This window comes from Vipera ursinii (assembly GCF_947247035.1).
Source record: "Vipera ursinii genome assembly, chromosome: Z".
NCBI lineage: Eukaryota > Metazoa > Chordata > Lepidosauria > Squamata > Viperidae > Vipera > Vipera ursinii.
The window spans coordinates 85,841,332-85,856,517 of record NC_139517.1 but is presented as its reverse complement, the minus strand read 5'-3'; the positions used below and the strand labels follow the sequence as shown (position 1 = coordinate 85,856,517).

The 15,186-nt window shown below is 36.2% G+C and overlaps 1 protein-coding gene across 2 annotated transcripts in view; it reads right to left on the bottom strand.

The window, feature by feature from the left end:
- SATB1 (SATB homeobox 1) overlaps window positions 1–7,210 on the bottom strand; it is a 120,808-nt gene extending 113,598 nt beyond the window's left edge. For both annotated transcript variants that reach the window (XM_083376140.1, XM_083376139.1), the window contains exon 1: window positions 6,516–7,210. The gene's annotated coding sequence lies outside the window, so the exon portion shown is untranslated. The remainder of the gene's footprint in view (window positions 1–6,515) is intronic.
- Between the last annotated feature and the right edge of the window lie 7,976 nt (window positions 7,211–15,186).

The window sequence follows — 15,186 nt, the reverse complement described above, 5'->3', positions numbered from 1 at the left end:
ATTACTTTTCTGCAAAGTTCATGTGAGTATTTATTTACCTATTCTAACCAATGGTTTGGGAACTACATTCTGCAGTACAGTAAGTAATGAGGAAAGGGTCCTAGAATAATAGATGGAAAAATTACAATACTGCTACTTTTTAAGATTTATTCTTCAAAAGTATAATACCGTGCAAAACATTTGCCCTGTTCATCCTTTTACAAGACTGAAAAGATGGATAGTCCTAAAGTAACACTACAACTATTTTATTGATGTTGATGTTTCAAATGCTTACAGGCATATCTACTGTATTAAATGTCAGATTACGGGTACACAAATGTTTAATGAAATATACAAGATTACAGACTATAAAAAGAACCTTTTTGCACATGAAAATTCCTGTGAAAATCATATACAGTATACCCTAGATACTTCTCAATTATAAATGGCTCTCTGTGATCTCAAAAAGGGGAAAGATGCAAAAAGAAGGTGTTTCACAAGCAAAGTAACATACAGACATACTTTCATCTTATTTAACTAGAAAACATTCTATGGGCCGAGGTCTTCAGCCTTATAATAAAACAGTGGAACTCACCTCAGAAATATATTTCCTTGAACTGTGCATCCTATTCCTGGAAAAGTATTGCGGAGCTATTATCTTCAAAATGGTTGCATGACCATTTGCAGAAAACAATAGTTCACAGTTATATGGTATTAGAACCATTGACCATTAACATGGTATATTATCATAGAATTAAATGCAAACTGACAAAAAATAAGCACTAAGTCAATTGGTATATGACTATCACAGTTTTTAAACTTCATTCCATTAGTTAAAACACTTCGTGGAATATTAATTGTAATTTTATTTTTACATGTGAATATCATATGTTGGAGATAGACAATGGTACAGATATCAATGCCTTATGATATTGTAAAAACTTTACAAAATGTTACCTGTATAAAAGTACCACCTCCACTCCAGCATATCAGTACATGCTACCCTTAATGCGCCACTAATTCACATTCTGGGTAAGCTTCTATTCCCAGTGTGAAGCCACAAGCCACATATTGCACCAGTCAAGAGGTATCATTCAGAAACTATCTAGAATACTGGTCATAAGGTCATATTTAAAAGGCTTATAATAAAGGATAAAATCAAGTCACTGAATTCTAAGAAAAACAGATAGTTTTTTACACTTGAGTGCTAGAGAATGTTTATGTATTGAGGCACAAACTTCTTTCAATTATAAGCATGTTTATTAGATTCTGTTTTATAATTTGAAATGCTAAAACCTGTTAATATTTATATTGATTTCTGGCAAGAATATTTCCTCCTGTATAATTTCTCTAAGAACGTTGCCTTTCCATAACCTATCTGTTGAGAAATATTATTCTCAGTTGCAAGAAAAATCTTTTGATGCTAGTTTTTATTTCTATATTTGTTGCAACAATTTGCAGTTAATTTGTTGTTGATGATGATGCTAAGATCATCTTGCAATGGAGAAAGAAAAAATATCAAGCATTAACTTGTTTTAGAAGTTGGATTTAATCTACTTGAAAATAAAATATTTATTTACTAAGAATTATCATAAGAAGTGGATACCTTAGTATGTAATTGTTCAACAGAGCAACAAGAACTGAGTAAGGTGCGAAACTCAGTTTAGTTTACAAAGATATTAAGAGCTCTCGCATGTTATAAGCGAAATGGAAAATCTGTGGAACTTTTGTTATTTAGCTTAAGGTTTATAGGTTAAACCTTAGTATGCCAGATAAAAAAATGAATCCTTGAATCAGAATTCTTAAAGTCAGGTTATATATTCAATAGAGAAATCTGAAGCTTGGAATAATATATGAGGATGAGGATGTAGTGAGTGTCCTGTAGATGAATTTTAGTTGGGATTTTTTATTGTGCTCAATATACTATTGTGAATTATTAACACACATAGACTGCTTTGTGAACAACATTATCAATGCACTAATAATCTAAAGTTTTGATAAGGTGATAACATTAGATTTTAGATGCAAATCTGCTATTGTGAACATATTCAACATAACATGTCCTAGAACTGAAGTTTCGAAAAAAGGTACTTCCAAATACTAAGACAGATAAACTGGTATACCGGGAAGTAGGTAAGGTTGGATATTTTGGCTATTTGGATTTTAGCTTTGCATATTTTTTTTTTGCTTTGCATTTCAGAAGCTGAAGGTAATTATCAGTCATTGTAACTTTTTTTTTAAAAAAATAGTAATTTACCCACTGAAATGAAAATAGATGACAATAAGATGCCTGTTATTGAACATTAGTAATCTCATTAAAAAGCTAAATGTTTTAAGATGATATGTTAATATGCATGAACACTCATCACAGTATGTTTTTAAAAAATTCTTAATCTTAATGTCAAGAAATTAATACTAAATGATACTTCCAATTGTAAAGTAAATCTAAATTTGTCTTGCAATTCCAAAGATGAACTATATTCAGCAGAATCTACAAACTCGGCCAGAGAAATCTTATCCTGTAGGACTGTTTCATTATATGTGCTACAAATAGAAATAGATTTAATTGTATTTTATACCCAACACAGATTCAGATTTCAAAATAAATTCAACTTAATGTAGGAACCTAGCTTTGTAAACAGCTTTTGTAAACCGCAGTAACTTTATTTTAAGTGGCAATTTTGTTTAAAGTGCATTGAACTTCAAGATGACAGATTTGCTGAACATTTTTCCTCACTTACACATATGTGCTTTCAGTTATTAATAATATGCTTCTGCCCCTATCTTCAGCAGCTCAAACAGATACTGTGCAACTTGCTAGTCGTGTTATTTTTCTTAAGATTCACTACTTAGATATTAGTTCTTTAAAACATATTCCCATGGAATCTTTCTTTAAATTACTCCTGGTACAAATAGTAAAACTTTTTTTTTGTATGCTTACAAGGAAGACTTAGTTGCCATGGTTAATACTGCCAGGTAGATATTAAAAAGGAGACAGAGCCATTATTTAGTGGAGACAGGGATATAAATACATGCACTCACTTATAAACTGGTATTTACTTCAGGAAAGTAATATTTTTCCCTTTGATTGATGCTCTGTCAGTTTAATGTAAGATAAATAAAGACTAGAAGCGTAATGACTTTAAATCAGAAGTGTTCATTCCTAAAACAGAACAAGATGACCAAGATCCTGTGCCCTTTATAGTAAAAATCAGATTTATACTTGACAGAAGATACTTTCTTGTATTCTAGAAATCAAGCCATTTTATGGAAATGGTACACATCAAAACACATACAGGTACACAAAAATAATAAAATCATAATTTACAGATGAGAATTCTCTTTAGAAACCAAGTATCATAATTTAATTAAGCAAAACACTGCTGTTGGTTCTAAACTAATACCTGGTTAATCATGAATGTCAATAGAAGCAACAAATAAGATTCTTTTTACAAAGGTACCCTTATTTCTATTGCTTCACCAATCAAAAATAGATACAAATATATATCTAAACATTACAGAGGGAAAAACAATTCCAGGGTACCTGGCTGTGAAGGAGGTTAAACATTTGATGGTGACTTAAATATATAACTATCCGATGACCCTCATACTGTACAGAACATATGATTTAGCAGTTAGGATTTTTAATGGAAACTAAAAAAAACTATAACACTCAGAAAACTCAACTATCATTAAATATCAGTAAAACATTTTTATAAAATATATACAGCACTCAAGTTAGAACAGACAAGACTCTAGGGATGTGGATGCATTTTGTACATTATATTCATACTAGAACAATTATCTTTATTATTGCTATTAATACAGGTATAGTTAAATTATTTTACAATGGTATAGATTAATCACATAAATAAGTTAGGCCAAATTTTCTTGAACACTGTATTAAATATAATTATGAAAATTTAGTTTTCAGGGTTTTTTTTAAGGTTTGCAAAAGTATTCATTTTTGGATTTGGAATACTGGATGGAACGTCCTTGTACTTACTTGATTTGGAGCCACATAGTTATCATGAGGCATTTAATAAGGAATGGCATTTTTCAGGTTATATATAGTTTTTGCTTACTGATCTTAACATAAGTCTTAACACAAATTGAATGCCAAAATAATTTTTCTGTGTCAAATTCCAGGTCTGAATTAAAATAAAATGGCATATGTTCTCTATTAAGTTAGTATACCTTAGGGAATAGGTAGAATTCTGAAATTCTTCTAAATTATGCAGTTGTAAGAAGATTCTCATAAGAAATTATGGTGCAGTTTATAAGATATGATTAAATGCATGAAAATGGAAGCTCTATTTTGGGCCCATTCCATTTACATGTTTTATCACTAAGAAACAATTATTAATACATATAACTATCTTACATATTTTAATTTCCAAAAAAGAAACAATATTACAGAATCATTCATACTGTCTTTCTATTCTAGTTTTTATTAGGATGTATAAAGCAAATATCTTTTGAGATCTTTTCCATTTTTAAGCCATTGATTTTTGTAAACTATATTACTTCATAAGGTGTAAAGCGCTTTATAGATTTGCAATGTCTTCTAATTCCAAAGTATTTTTCTTATATGTTTGCTTTCTATCTTTCTCTTTTTCTGTCACGATGTCTTCCAATTCATGTGAATGTTGGGAGACATTTACAAAGCAAAATTTATGCTATGCCTAAACTTAGTGAGGTATATTGTGCTTCTGGGTTATGTTAACATTGATTCCTGTCCTTTTTATTTAAGGAATTGCTGCAATTAAGTCTTCCATATCTAGTGACTGCTGTAAACATTTCTGAAGAACAGTGAAATCAATTCCTATACTATATGTAAAATTGAAATTTTACATATAGTATAATCCTTCTTAACAATGTGAGAAAAACAGAATAAATATATTAAATTTGTTTTGTAACAGATGCTTAAGGTTGTTAAGATTTAAAACATCGATTAATGATACTCTTGTCTGCACATTTCTCAGAAATGTAAGCCTCTTTACTAATTTCTGCCAGCAGTCTGGAGCAGGGGTATATGAATGAAGTGAACATAAATAATATTATGGAAATATAAAGTGGCTGCTAAATTAGATCCTTCAAAAAGGCATAGCAATAGAAATCCAGTTCTCCACTGTTATATTTTAGATGCTTTTTCATTCTTTGCCTATAAAATAAAGCAAGGTTGAATAAAAAAGTTATCTTAAAATAATCTGTCAATACAGCTAAAGCTACTAATCACAGCTTTCAATAAAACTAAGGGCTTCTTCACTAAAATAGACATTTTAACTCAGGAACATTAGCTGTCATTGCCAAAGCTTTTCAGAGATGAATATCAAAAGTTGCCAAAGCTTTTCAGAGAGGGACAAAAATGTAGGAAGCTTTGACAAGCACACCAAACTTTGGCACAGACTCTAGATAACACAACCGATACGGTTTAATATATGTCAGCAACAGTTCTATTTCCGTGTGGTCAAACGCCGTCAAAAAAAAAAAAGGGCCCACATACCGAGTAACTTTGCAGAAACATTTCCACAGAGGCAAGCGATCCAGCTGCCCCTTCAGTGATCTCCCAGCACCAGCTTCGCTACAGGTTAGCATCAAAAGAAAATTGAATTTCCTTTTTAACTCCTGGGAGACCACCGGGCTCCCCCTCCCTCAAAAAAGAGGCAGGACTGTGAGAGCGAAAGGAGGACCTCGCGCGGAGAGAGGAAGATACACCTGTATGAGGAGCCGCCTTCTGGAGGTCAGTGGCAGGCCAAAAGCCCTCCTTCTCAGTTCTCCAGCCGCAAAGCCCCAGCCCTTTTCTGCTGACACCTTAAGTTGACCTCTTCCCGATACTGCATGATGCATCCTTTCTCCCAGTCATACAAACCGCCGAGATATAAATCTTTTAAAACTCCCTCACTTTCACGACGCGGTGGCAGAACGAAGTGCGTCGCCGCGTTGGCGCGTCCCCCTTGCCTTCACTGCCCCGCTCCTCCCCGCACCGTTTTTCCTCCCACCCGCAAGCATCCCGCAGGCACCTCTCTCTCCCTCACCGGCGCTTTTTTCCTTCGTCCCCCATTCCCGAGGGCACAGGGCTTGAAACTTATGAACTGAGCCAAACTTCTGAGTTACAGTGAACGGCGAAGCCAAGCAAACTTGCCAAGGACCTCGCCTGCAAACTTCTTGGCTTTGGGAGGCGGCGGCGAGACGAAGGAGCGCGAAGCAGGTGTTTGCGCGTCTGCAAGCCGCTTTCCTCCAGAACAAGCTGCCGTAGTAAAATTTCCCTTTACTGGTAATGAATAAAGAGGAGGCTAAGAGGACTCATCTTAAGAGCCGATTCCGATAGCTCAGAATAAATATTAGAGGGTTCCACATACCCCCCCCCATCGGATTTCCACGCTTTGTCAGTCGCCGACCAAAATGGACTATCCGCAACAATAACTCCCTAAAAACCTTAAAAGTAGGTGTTAAACGGGAGTGACTGGTCGGTGCAGCATACCTAAAACGAGGGCGGGATGGGGGGGGGGGAAGGTAGAAGAAGACCAACTTACTCATGAGAGCGCGGCGAGAGGGCGGGCGAGGCTGGGCGACACCTTCAGCTTCCCAGGCGCCGGCGAAGTTAATTGCACTGAACTTCAAGTTGCCTTTTCACCCATCAGGAGTGGGCGTTTAAAGGAAGGAAGGAGGAGGAGGAGGGGGCTCACCCACAGCCACCCTCCCTCCCTCCCTCCCTCCCCCACTTCTGAACTGCCTGGCAGGCGGTGACTGAGCAAAGGAAGAAGACGACGACGAGAAGGCGGCGCCCGCCTGCCTTTTCCACCCTCTTGCCACACACCAGGGCCAACGAACTGCCCCAAAAGCGCAGCTTCGGTCTTCTTTCTGCAATTCTCAGCCCTGTCCCCAGGATCTCTTGGCGATCGTTTGTTGGGCGCGTTCCTTTTCTTTTCCTTCCTTTTCTCCCCCCTTCTTTCTCCTTCGGAACTGGAGGAAAGCAGAAAAAGGCTCGGCTTGAGCCGCCTGGGCTCACTGGCTCTCCCCCTTGCGGAGACTTGCCCGAGCTTGTGAAGGAGCAGAGCCGAGACAAGTCGCTACCGCCGCCGCGGCCGCCAGTCGCTGGACTAACGCGAAGGAAGGAGCTGCGCGCGGGTTCCAAGGAGCGAAAGGCGAAGGGTTGAAGAAGGCTGGCGGAAGGGTGGCCGGCTCGCTCGTACCGGCCGGTTATTTTTGTTATTAATAGAGTGGTTATCTTTTCTTTCTTCTCTCGTGCCCGCTTGCGCCTCCCATTTCTTCTCCCTTCTCGCCTTTAAGGGCTTTTTGTTTTTTTTGGAGGGAGGCTGCTTTTGGTTGGGAAGAGTGGTATGTGCGCGCCTGTCGCTGCCTCCCTCGCCGCCCCGGGGAAGAAGGAAGTCAGGTGAGACACACAACAGTTCCCTCCCAGTCCCTGTGCGACTGGTAGGAGCTAATCACTGTTGTTGGCTTGTGTTGTTGTTGTTGTTTTAAATGCTATTATATTCCCACCCCTTTCTCCCCCCCCCCTTTTCTAATGCTGTTCCCCTTTTTCACTCCCGGAGAGCAGCGCCCCACACCGGAGTATCAGACACACTGGGGCTGCTCTGCCCCCCACCCGCTTATCTCCTCCCCTCTTGTTTCCATATATTTCCCCTACCCGCTCTTCTCGCCCCCACCCCCACCCCACCCCGCTCGTTTATTCCAATATTTATACACCACATGCTTGGCTGTTCAGCTGCTGCTCACTTCCAACCCCAGGAAAAGCGAGGGAGGGGATGAGAAGAAAGAGCGAACAGGACAGTCTCCGAAAAAGGAATTTAACAAAGGTGATCAATATTTTAAAGCTCAGCGGAAATCGATGGGATATCAAGCGCCTGTCAAGCTAGCAGCCCTTCCTCCAAAGGGACAGAGGGAAGAACCCACCCTTCAATCACGGAAACCAGGGTTCAGAAGCAAAGGGATAGGCTAAAGAGGGCTAGGGAAGTGAGAAAAGAGGGAGGACCAAAAGCTGTACACCAGAAACAAATTTAGTGGCGTCTCTTTGAAATTTGAATTGACTATGATAGAAGCCAACTCATATTATCCATTAATTAAAATACAGGATAATAAAATAAAAAGCTTTTGTGCAAGCTTTATGCTGTGCAGTGTTACTTTCTAAGCTTATGCCTTTCTAAGCATATGCCTCAGCAATTGGATGGCTCTTTCTTGGTACTTATCTTGGCTTTGGAGAGTCACAGTAGATTCCTTCTTGCATTGTGTCTTTTATTATTGTTTGGTGTAACCATAACTCAAAGACAGCATTTAAACACCTTTTTATTTAGAAAATAGAGCCCTGTCTTAATGGTGTATAAACAGTATACCTGAAAAGTGAATCTGGAAATGGAATCCCACTCTAAAGATTGCCTCCGGCATTCAAAATCTAGTGTAAATCTAGAGTATTCCTTTTTGCATTTTCCTAATTTCTACATTATGTATTATTCTTAATTACAGATACATCTGTAAACATCTTTTAACATGAGAATGGTGTCTAGGCAATGATTATAAGGGCATACCTTTCCTTAATAACTTGGTGTAACTCTTGTCTTTTTTAAAAATGTTAATTATAATAATAATTAATTTGCAGAAATAGATATAAAACTAAAGATTTGCATAACACAATTAATATGCCTTACCCAAAATATATTGTGTGGGCATTAGGAGACTCTACTCACAAAACATTAAGTGGTTTTACTTATTCAAGTAGAATATTAAAAATGCTACAATCTTGACCCAGTTGGCTCAGTCCAAATCCAAGATGAATCTTTATCCTTACATTACCTTTATGAGATAGTTAAGTCTGCATACTTCTTATCTACATTGCCTGTACTACTTTCCTGACTTCTTTGATCTATTATATAACCCATTCTCGTAGGAGAAGCAGTATTGCACTTGAACCTACTAAGATTTTTATTTTAGTTTTGAGGACAATGATTTATGGTTTCTTAAGTATTTGTTGTTGAAGGCCTGCCTTCAATCTGGATGAATAAAAATATTCCATCAGGAGGTACTTACTGCTTGACAAGCTGTGCTTGAGGGCCATGTATGGTAAAAATATAGATGCAGTCCAGTATGTAATACTATGGTAATGTAGTTAAACCATATCATTAAAAACAGTTGCCAGTTGTCATTGTTAAACCATGCTGTCCTTTTGATAATTTGATAATGTAGACCTTTCTTACACTATAAGTTAACCACCAAAACTGTAATATGATCAAATAGCAATAGAAGCTAAATTTTGTACATACAAATTTTACATGAACATTGAAATATGCTTGCTAGGGATGAGTCAGATCTGAATTAATCCAAAATGGAATGAAACCAGTTTAGATAGATTTTTTTTGGCTTTACTTAATAAAAGGATACCGCCAAAGCAATCAGAACTAAAATGACATTATTTTTAAGTTTCATGTGCTTCTTGTATTTTAGAGCACTAAAAAAATCAAATATAATATATCTCGCTCCCACACTACTTTTGTTTCTCTGTAAAATCCCAGAAAAGAAAGAGTAGGGAAGAAAAGAATAAATGCCGATTGATTGACCAAGCTATCTTCTAATAACAGAATATGATGCATTCTAATCACAAGGATGAGTAGGAATAATAGGAATGTTGGGAGGGATAATCTTGCATTACTCTTCATCTACAAATGTGCTCTGTTTTTGTGAATTATATGCTCTTAAACAAATGAGTTTAAAAGAATCAAGTTCCTAATCTCATCACTTTTTTTTTTAAAGAACTGTTTATTAATCCAGTTTGGAAGTTCTTCAAAAGCATGCACCAACTTTCCCAAATTTTCAGTCAACATGGCATTGCTGAGAATTCTGGAAGCTGAAATCCATACTATTTAGGAAAAGAGTGTATACATTAGGGAAGGCTGTAATAAGACTATAGTTATTTGTAGGTTTTTCAATATGATAAATGGAAGACAGGAAGTTTCCTTTTTTCAAATGTCATCTTGAATTGGGGGTGTAAGTTGATTTGTGTGAACCAGATAGTTTTCTGAACAGCCACACTGGGCAATCCAATTCCAGATTTGCTCTCTGTCTTTTAAAAGTTTTGTGTCAGTGTATTATTCAGCTATTGCATTTCTAGTATGAATGAATAAAGGGGCATATTAACTATTTCTCAAGAGTAACTCTAAGTACATAAGGCATGATAGATCATGGAGGCCTCTATATTAGTCCTGACTACTCTGGACAAACTGAATCACACTAAGAAATAAACAAGCTTCATCCTCTACTCTTTGCTAATCATTAATAAAAGTTTAAATTTCCCAGAAGGAATTTATGTTTAATATTGCTTAATACTGTTTATTCATACAACAGGAATAATTATTTTGAATTTTAATTGTCTACAGCAGAAGATCATGACGAACTGTATTCCTTAAAATCTGTATTATAATTACAAAATCAATAACTACATAGAGAAAATGTTTGGAGAATTATAACCTTGGGTATTGTAATATATGGAGCCATCCTTATTTTTTGCAAAAAAATAAACTGAATGAATTTTATTAGGCATGTTTTATTTTCTTCCATAAACAATGGTCTTAAAGCTAATCTAAAAGAGGCAGACTTAACATCAAACTCCTATTGCACAGTTTTTCTGTGCATAAAGTAGCAAAGAAAGTATTTCCTGTTCTTTTAGCAAATGTGGTTTCAAATGTAAATTTAATTACTGCTAATAACTTGATAGAAAAACAGTTTATTGTTTATACATAACGGATCAGTGATTTTTCATCACTCCTCTTGTGTACATCAATCCACACCCTATGTATAAATAATTATTTTTATTGGCTTGCAGAATATTCAGAATGAAGGCCTTTTCATTGAAGTTTATAGGTTCTAATCTATTGCCTGATTTAGTTCATGCTAGTACACTCCTTCAAAATCACCCAGCTGGCTTCCATGTATTAGCCAATCTAAAACTGGGTTTCCTTGCATCTGGTCCAGCATCTTAAACACTACATCACATTGCCCAGGGCTTTTTTTCTCATAGAACGCTCAAAACGGAGTTCCGGCACCTTTTTGGGATGGAACCTTGGAGGGTAGGCAAGGCGGGTTGTATGACGTGTGTGAGTTCCGGCACCTTTTTCTTTTACAAAAAAAGCACTGACGTTGCCATATTTTTCCCCTTCAGTCCTCTTCATTATCAAAATATATAGCAGTGAATATCATTGTTGTTAATAAATGTCTTCCTTTGTAAACTTTTACATCTCTAGACAGACTGACCATTAAATGCAATCATTTCACTGAGTTAACTGATATTTCCATTTGAAAAGTTAACTCAAATAATTGCTTGACTGAATATATTTATTAGATTTTTAGAAGTGATGATTTTATTAATGCAGTGTTTAGACTGTTGATTTAATCCTAAACAATGTAGCAAATAGTCTCACTAATTTCAGTAGAAAAGATTGTATTAAATAGTTAACTATATATGAATAGTTCTATCTGAGTTAAACAAAATTTGCTCATTTTGCTCTTTCTAAACAAGGCAATACAAATTGAATACCAAATGTTTTGATATATACTGTTTTGAATTTTGACTGTTGATTTAAGAGTGACGTGCAACATAGAAATTACTGAAGAATGATAATTATAGATGAATCACACTGGTTAGTTTGTGATCCAGAAACCACATATACTTATAGATTGTATACTTTCTTACTGACCAGCTTTCTGATGAGGAATACATAATACGGATTTTCAAATGAAATTATTCTAATTCAGATCATTATTCTAAGATAAATACTGTATATAATATTATTTGGTAACTTTGTCCATGTTTGTTATAACCAGATTCTCTCTCAGGTAGTATTTTAACACAATGGAAAGTATACAAAGTTGTTTCCTCCATTCCTGAAATCCTCTAAAAACATTTGAGATTTTTTGTGCATAATTAAATACATACATTTTTTTATTTATTGCCCCAAAGGAAAATAACAGTAGTATGAAAAGAAAAATACAGGTATTGAGTAGGATATTATACATATATTAATTGCCCATCTCATAAAATTAAATCAAGCAAAATACATATAAATAAATAACAAAAAACAGTAACAAAAACAAGTTGGAGCAAACAAAGTAAAGCAATTTAAAAATAATACCATCATGACATTCCCATGTCCGATGACAAAACCATGTTGTTGGGGTCCTCCTGAAGGCCAATATTGTTGGGACCATTCTAATCTCAGGGAAGATGATGTTCTATAGAGCAGGTTCCACAGCAGAAAAGGCTTTCCTCTTGGATCCATCAGAGAAAATTCCTTAATAGATAGGACTTTTAGCATACACTTTCTACCATAGCTGATGGATGTAATATGAGGGAGAAGCCCTCAAATAACTCAGCCCCAAGCCATGTAGGGCTTTAAAGGTCATAACTAGCATTTTGAATTGAACCTAGAAGCAAAACCATAACTAATGCAGCACATGGTACAGAGGTGTAACACGCTATTCGTGGAGTGCACATAACTGCCTCCACTGCCACATTTTGCACCAGTTGCAGCTTCTGGATATTCTTCAACAATATCCCTAAAATTTGTTTGTTAAATGTGTTTATTATTAAATTTATTTCCTTTAGAAAACAGTTCAAGAAAATCTGACCAGATTGCTGAATACTCTTTTTCCTTGACTCATGATTGAATGATTAGAATTAAATTAATGGATCCTTCATACTCATCTATTTTTACCCCCAGCAAATTTCAATAATCTACTACATAAATTCATATTTAGCTTTCAAAAGAAATTAATTTGGCCCTAATAAGTATATACTGTTCAAATCTCATCTAATGAAACATAGGTTGGGTTCTCTTTCTTATAGGAATGGTACTAATTTTCACTAGTGGGTCAAAAAATACTTATTACTAATATTTTCTTGAACAAGAAACTTAACTACAGTGAAAGAAAATAACTGCATTTAACTGGAGTTCTTCATTAGTTTCAGGACTTGGTTTCAGAATCCTGGTTAAGTGTATGCTGGTTAACCCTGATGCTTCTTGTTAGGGCATATCTCTCAACCAGGCTTAAAGCAATTACTTAAAAGTCATCCATTTTTATGAATAACTAAGAAGAGAAATTTTATAATCCATGAAAAATAGTTAAAGGATATGGAGCATTACAATTGCGCCACATCTTAAGCCTTGTTTGAACATAATATTACCTAAGACATGGCATACTTAATTATTATAGGCATGCTTGGGCATGTTTACTCTGATTACAGATGAATGCCAGAGGAAAAGGAGATCTATTTATGCTTCCCATCCATCTCCTACCAACAATACCAGTATAAAGAACAAATTATTCAGTGCCCTGTCTGAATACATTTCGAAAGAGAATGTTTGTGCTTATTTTAAAATGTTTTCTTTAATAAATTTTGTATTTTGTTAACTGTATCAAGTGTGATTCCTTGACAAAGTAGTAAAGTATAAATTCAAGGTTAAATAGCTGAAACATTTATATCTTATACACCAGACATGTCAAACACAAGGCCCGGGGGCCGGATCCGGCCCGCGAAGTGGTTTCATGCGGCCCGCGAAGCCATCCTGGAAACAGTGAGGGAACGGCCCCCACTGCCTTGGCCCTGGCCCAGAGACCCTCCTCCTGCCAGAGACCCTCAGATCTGTCCCACTCCTGCCCAGGCCCCCACAGGCACCCTTGATGCCAACGATGTAGAGCTGGCCACGCCCACTCAGTAGGCCATACGCACTCTAGCCATGCCCACCCAGTAGCCCATGCCCACCCTGGCCACACCCACCCGGCCCCCTGAGGGCAACCGCAATGCTGATGCGGCCCTCAATGAAATTGAGTTTGACACCCCTGTTATACACTATTATAAGTCTGCGGCACTTCTATGCAGATGCAGGAAAACTATAGAAGACACAGGATTAAACTATCAAAATCCTGAAAATCTTTCCTGTTATTTTTACTCTAACAAATAGCCTATCCTCATTGTGAAGACCATAAATTTACAAGTTATACTTTGCAGCCAGTGTTTGAAACATCCTTTTTATTCCCATGTTAGTCAAAACTTTCAAAGAGTAGAAAGGACATTCTTACATATGATGGAGGATATATCCCTTCTAAATGGTTGGTATCTGTGTATTTATAAAGAACTGCATTTTCCCCCCTACCTGTTTTGAATACTATCCTGATCAAAATAGTAAGGAAAATAGCTCATTGATTAAAATTATATTTCTGTAATAAATCCACTGCATTAAGCACATACTATTAAGTACTGTATATGCAAAAAAGGAATAAACTTTATCTAATGTGTTTGCTTTATGCTGAGACACCATATAATATAGTAACGTCTTTATGAATATATAACTAGAAAGTACAAGGTGTGTCGTTATAATTTTATAATAAGGTTGGAGAATGGAACGGAAGGATATTCTGGAAAATCAACTTCTCTTTTGCTTATCTGCCAGATGCTGAGTTCATGAATCTATGCTTTCTGTGCTGTGGCTGATGATATCACAAATGCTCAGAGCTGTGCTGGGAGCAATATTGTAAAACCAGTTCACCTTCATTAGCCCACCAGGAATCCAGGAAGCAGAGGGGATAGGGTAAATCTTACCCATTCAGAAATGATCATTTAGGCTCCAGCAAGTCCTCTGGCTCAGAAAAGTGCTTCTGTTTAAACAATTAAGGTGTATTCTTGGGCTCACTTTGGAGAAATCATGCCTTCTGTTAAATTATTATAATTATGAGGTGCTAAAAGAAAAGGTTTGTAAACGGTCCCAATGTTCAATAACTGTTTCTGCAACTTTGTTCAAATCCTGTACAGTATGTGAGCTCTGGAATTTTCCTTTTGGAGGGTCACTGGAAGTTCACTCAAAACAATATTATTAGATATTAACATTTGAATTCAGTGCAGTTTAAATTGAGAAAGCAGGAGCCCGTTTGACTGGTTTTGCATGTGGTAGGTTATAGCTCAAGATTCTTTTATGGAGCAGTAGTTGAAAACTGAATGGATTTTAAAGTTTGTGTGTGTGTGTGTGTGTAATTCTTGTTTCAGTATTCATGTTCTTGTCTTTATAACTTGTGCTGTGATTGGCAGTAAAATAAATAGATGGAAATGTCTGGGGGGGGCAGGTTAAAATAGAGTTTCATTTGTTAACTTCCCTTGGAAAAACTAATGGTATTAATTTACTGATAATTATAAAAAGTTACGAG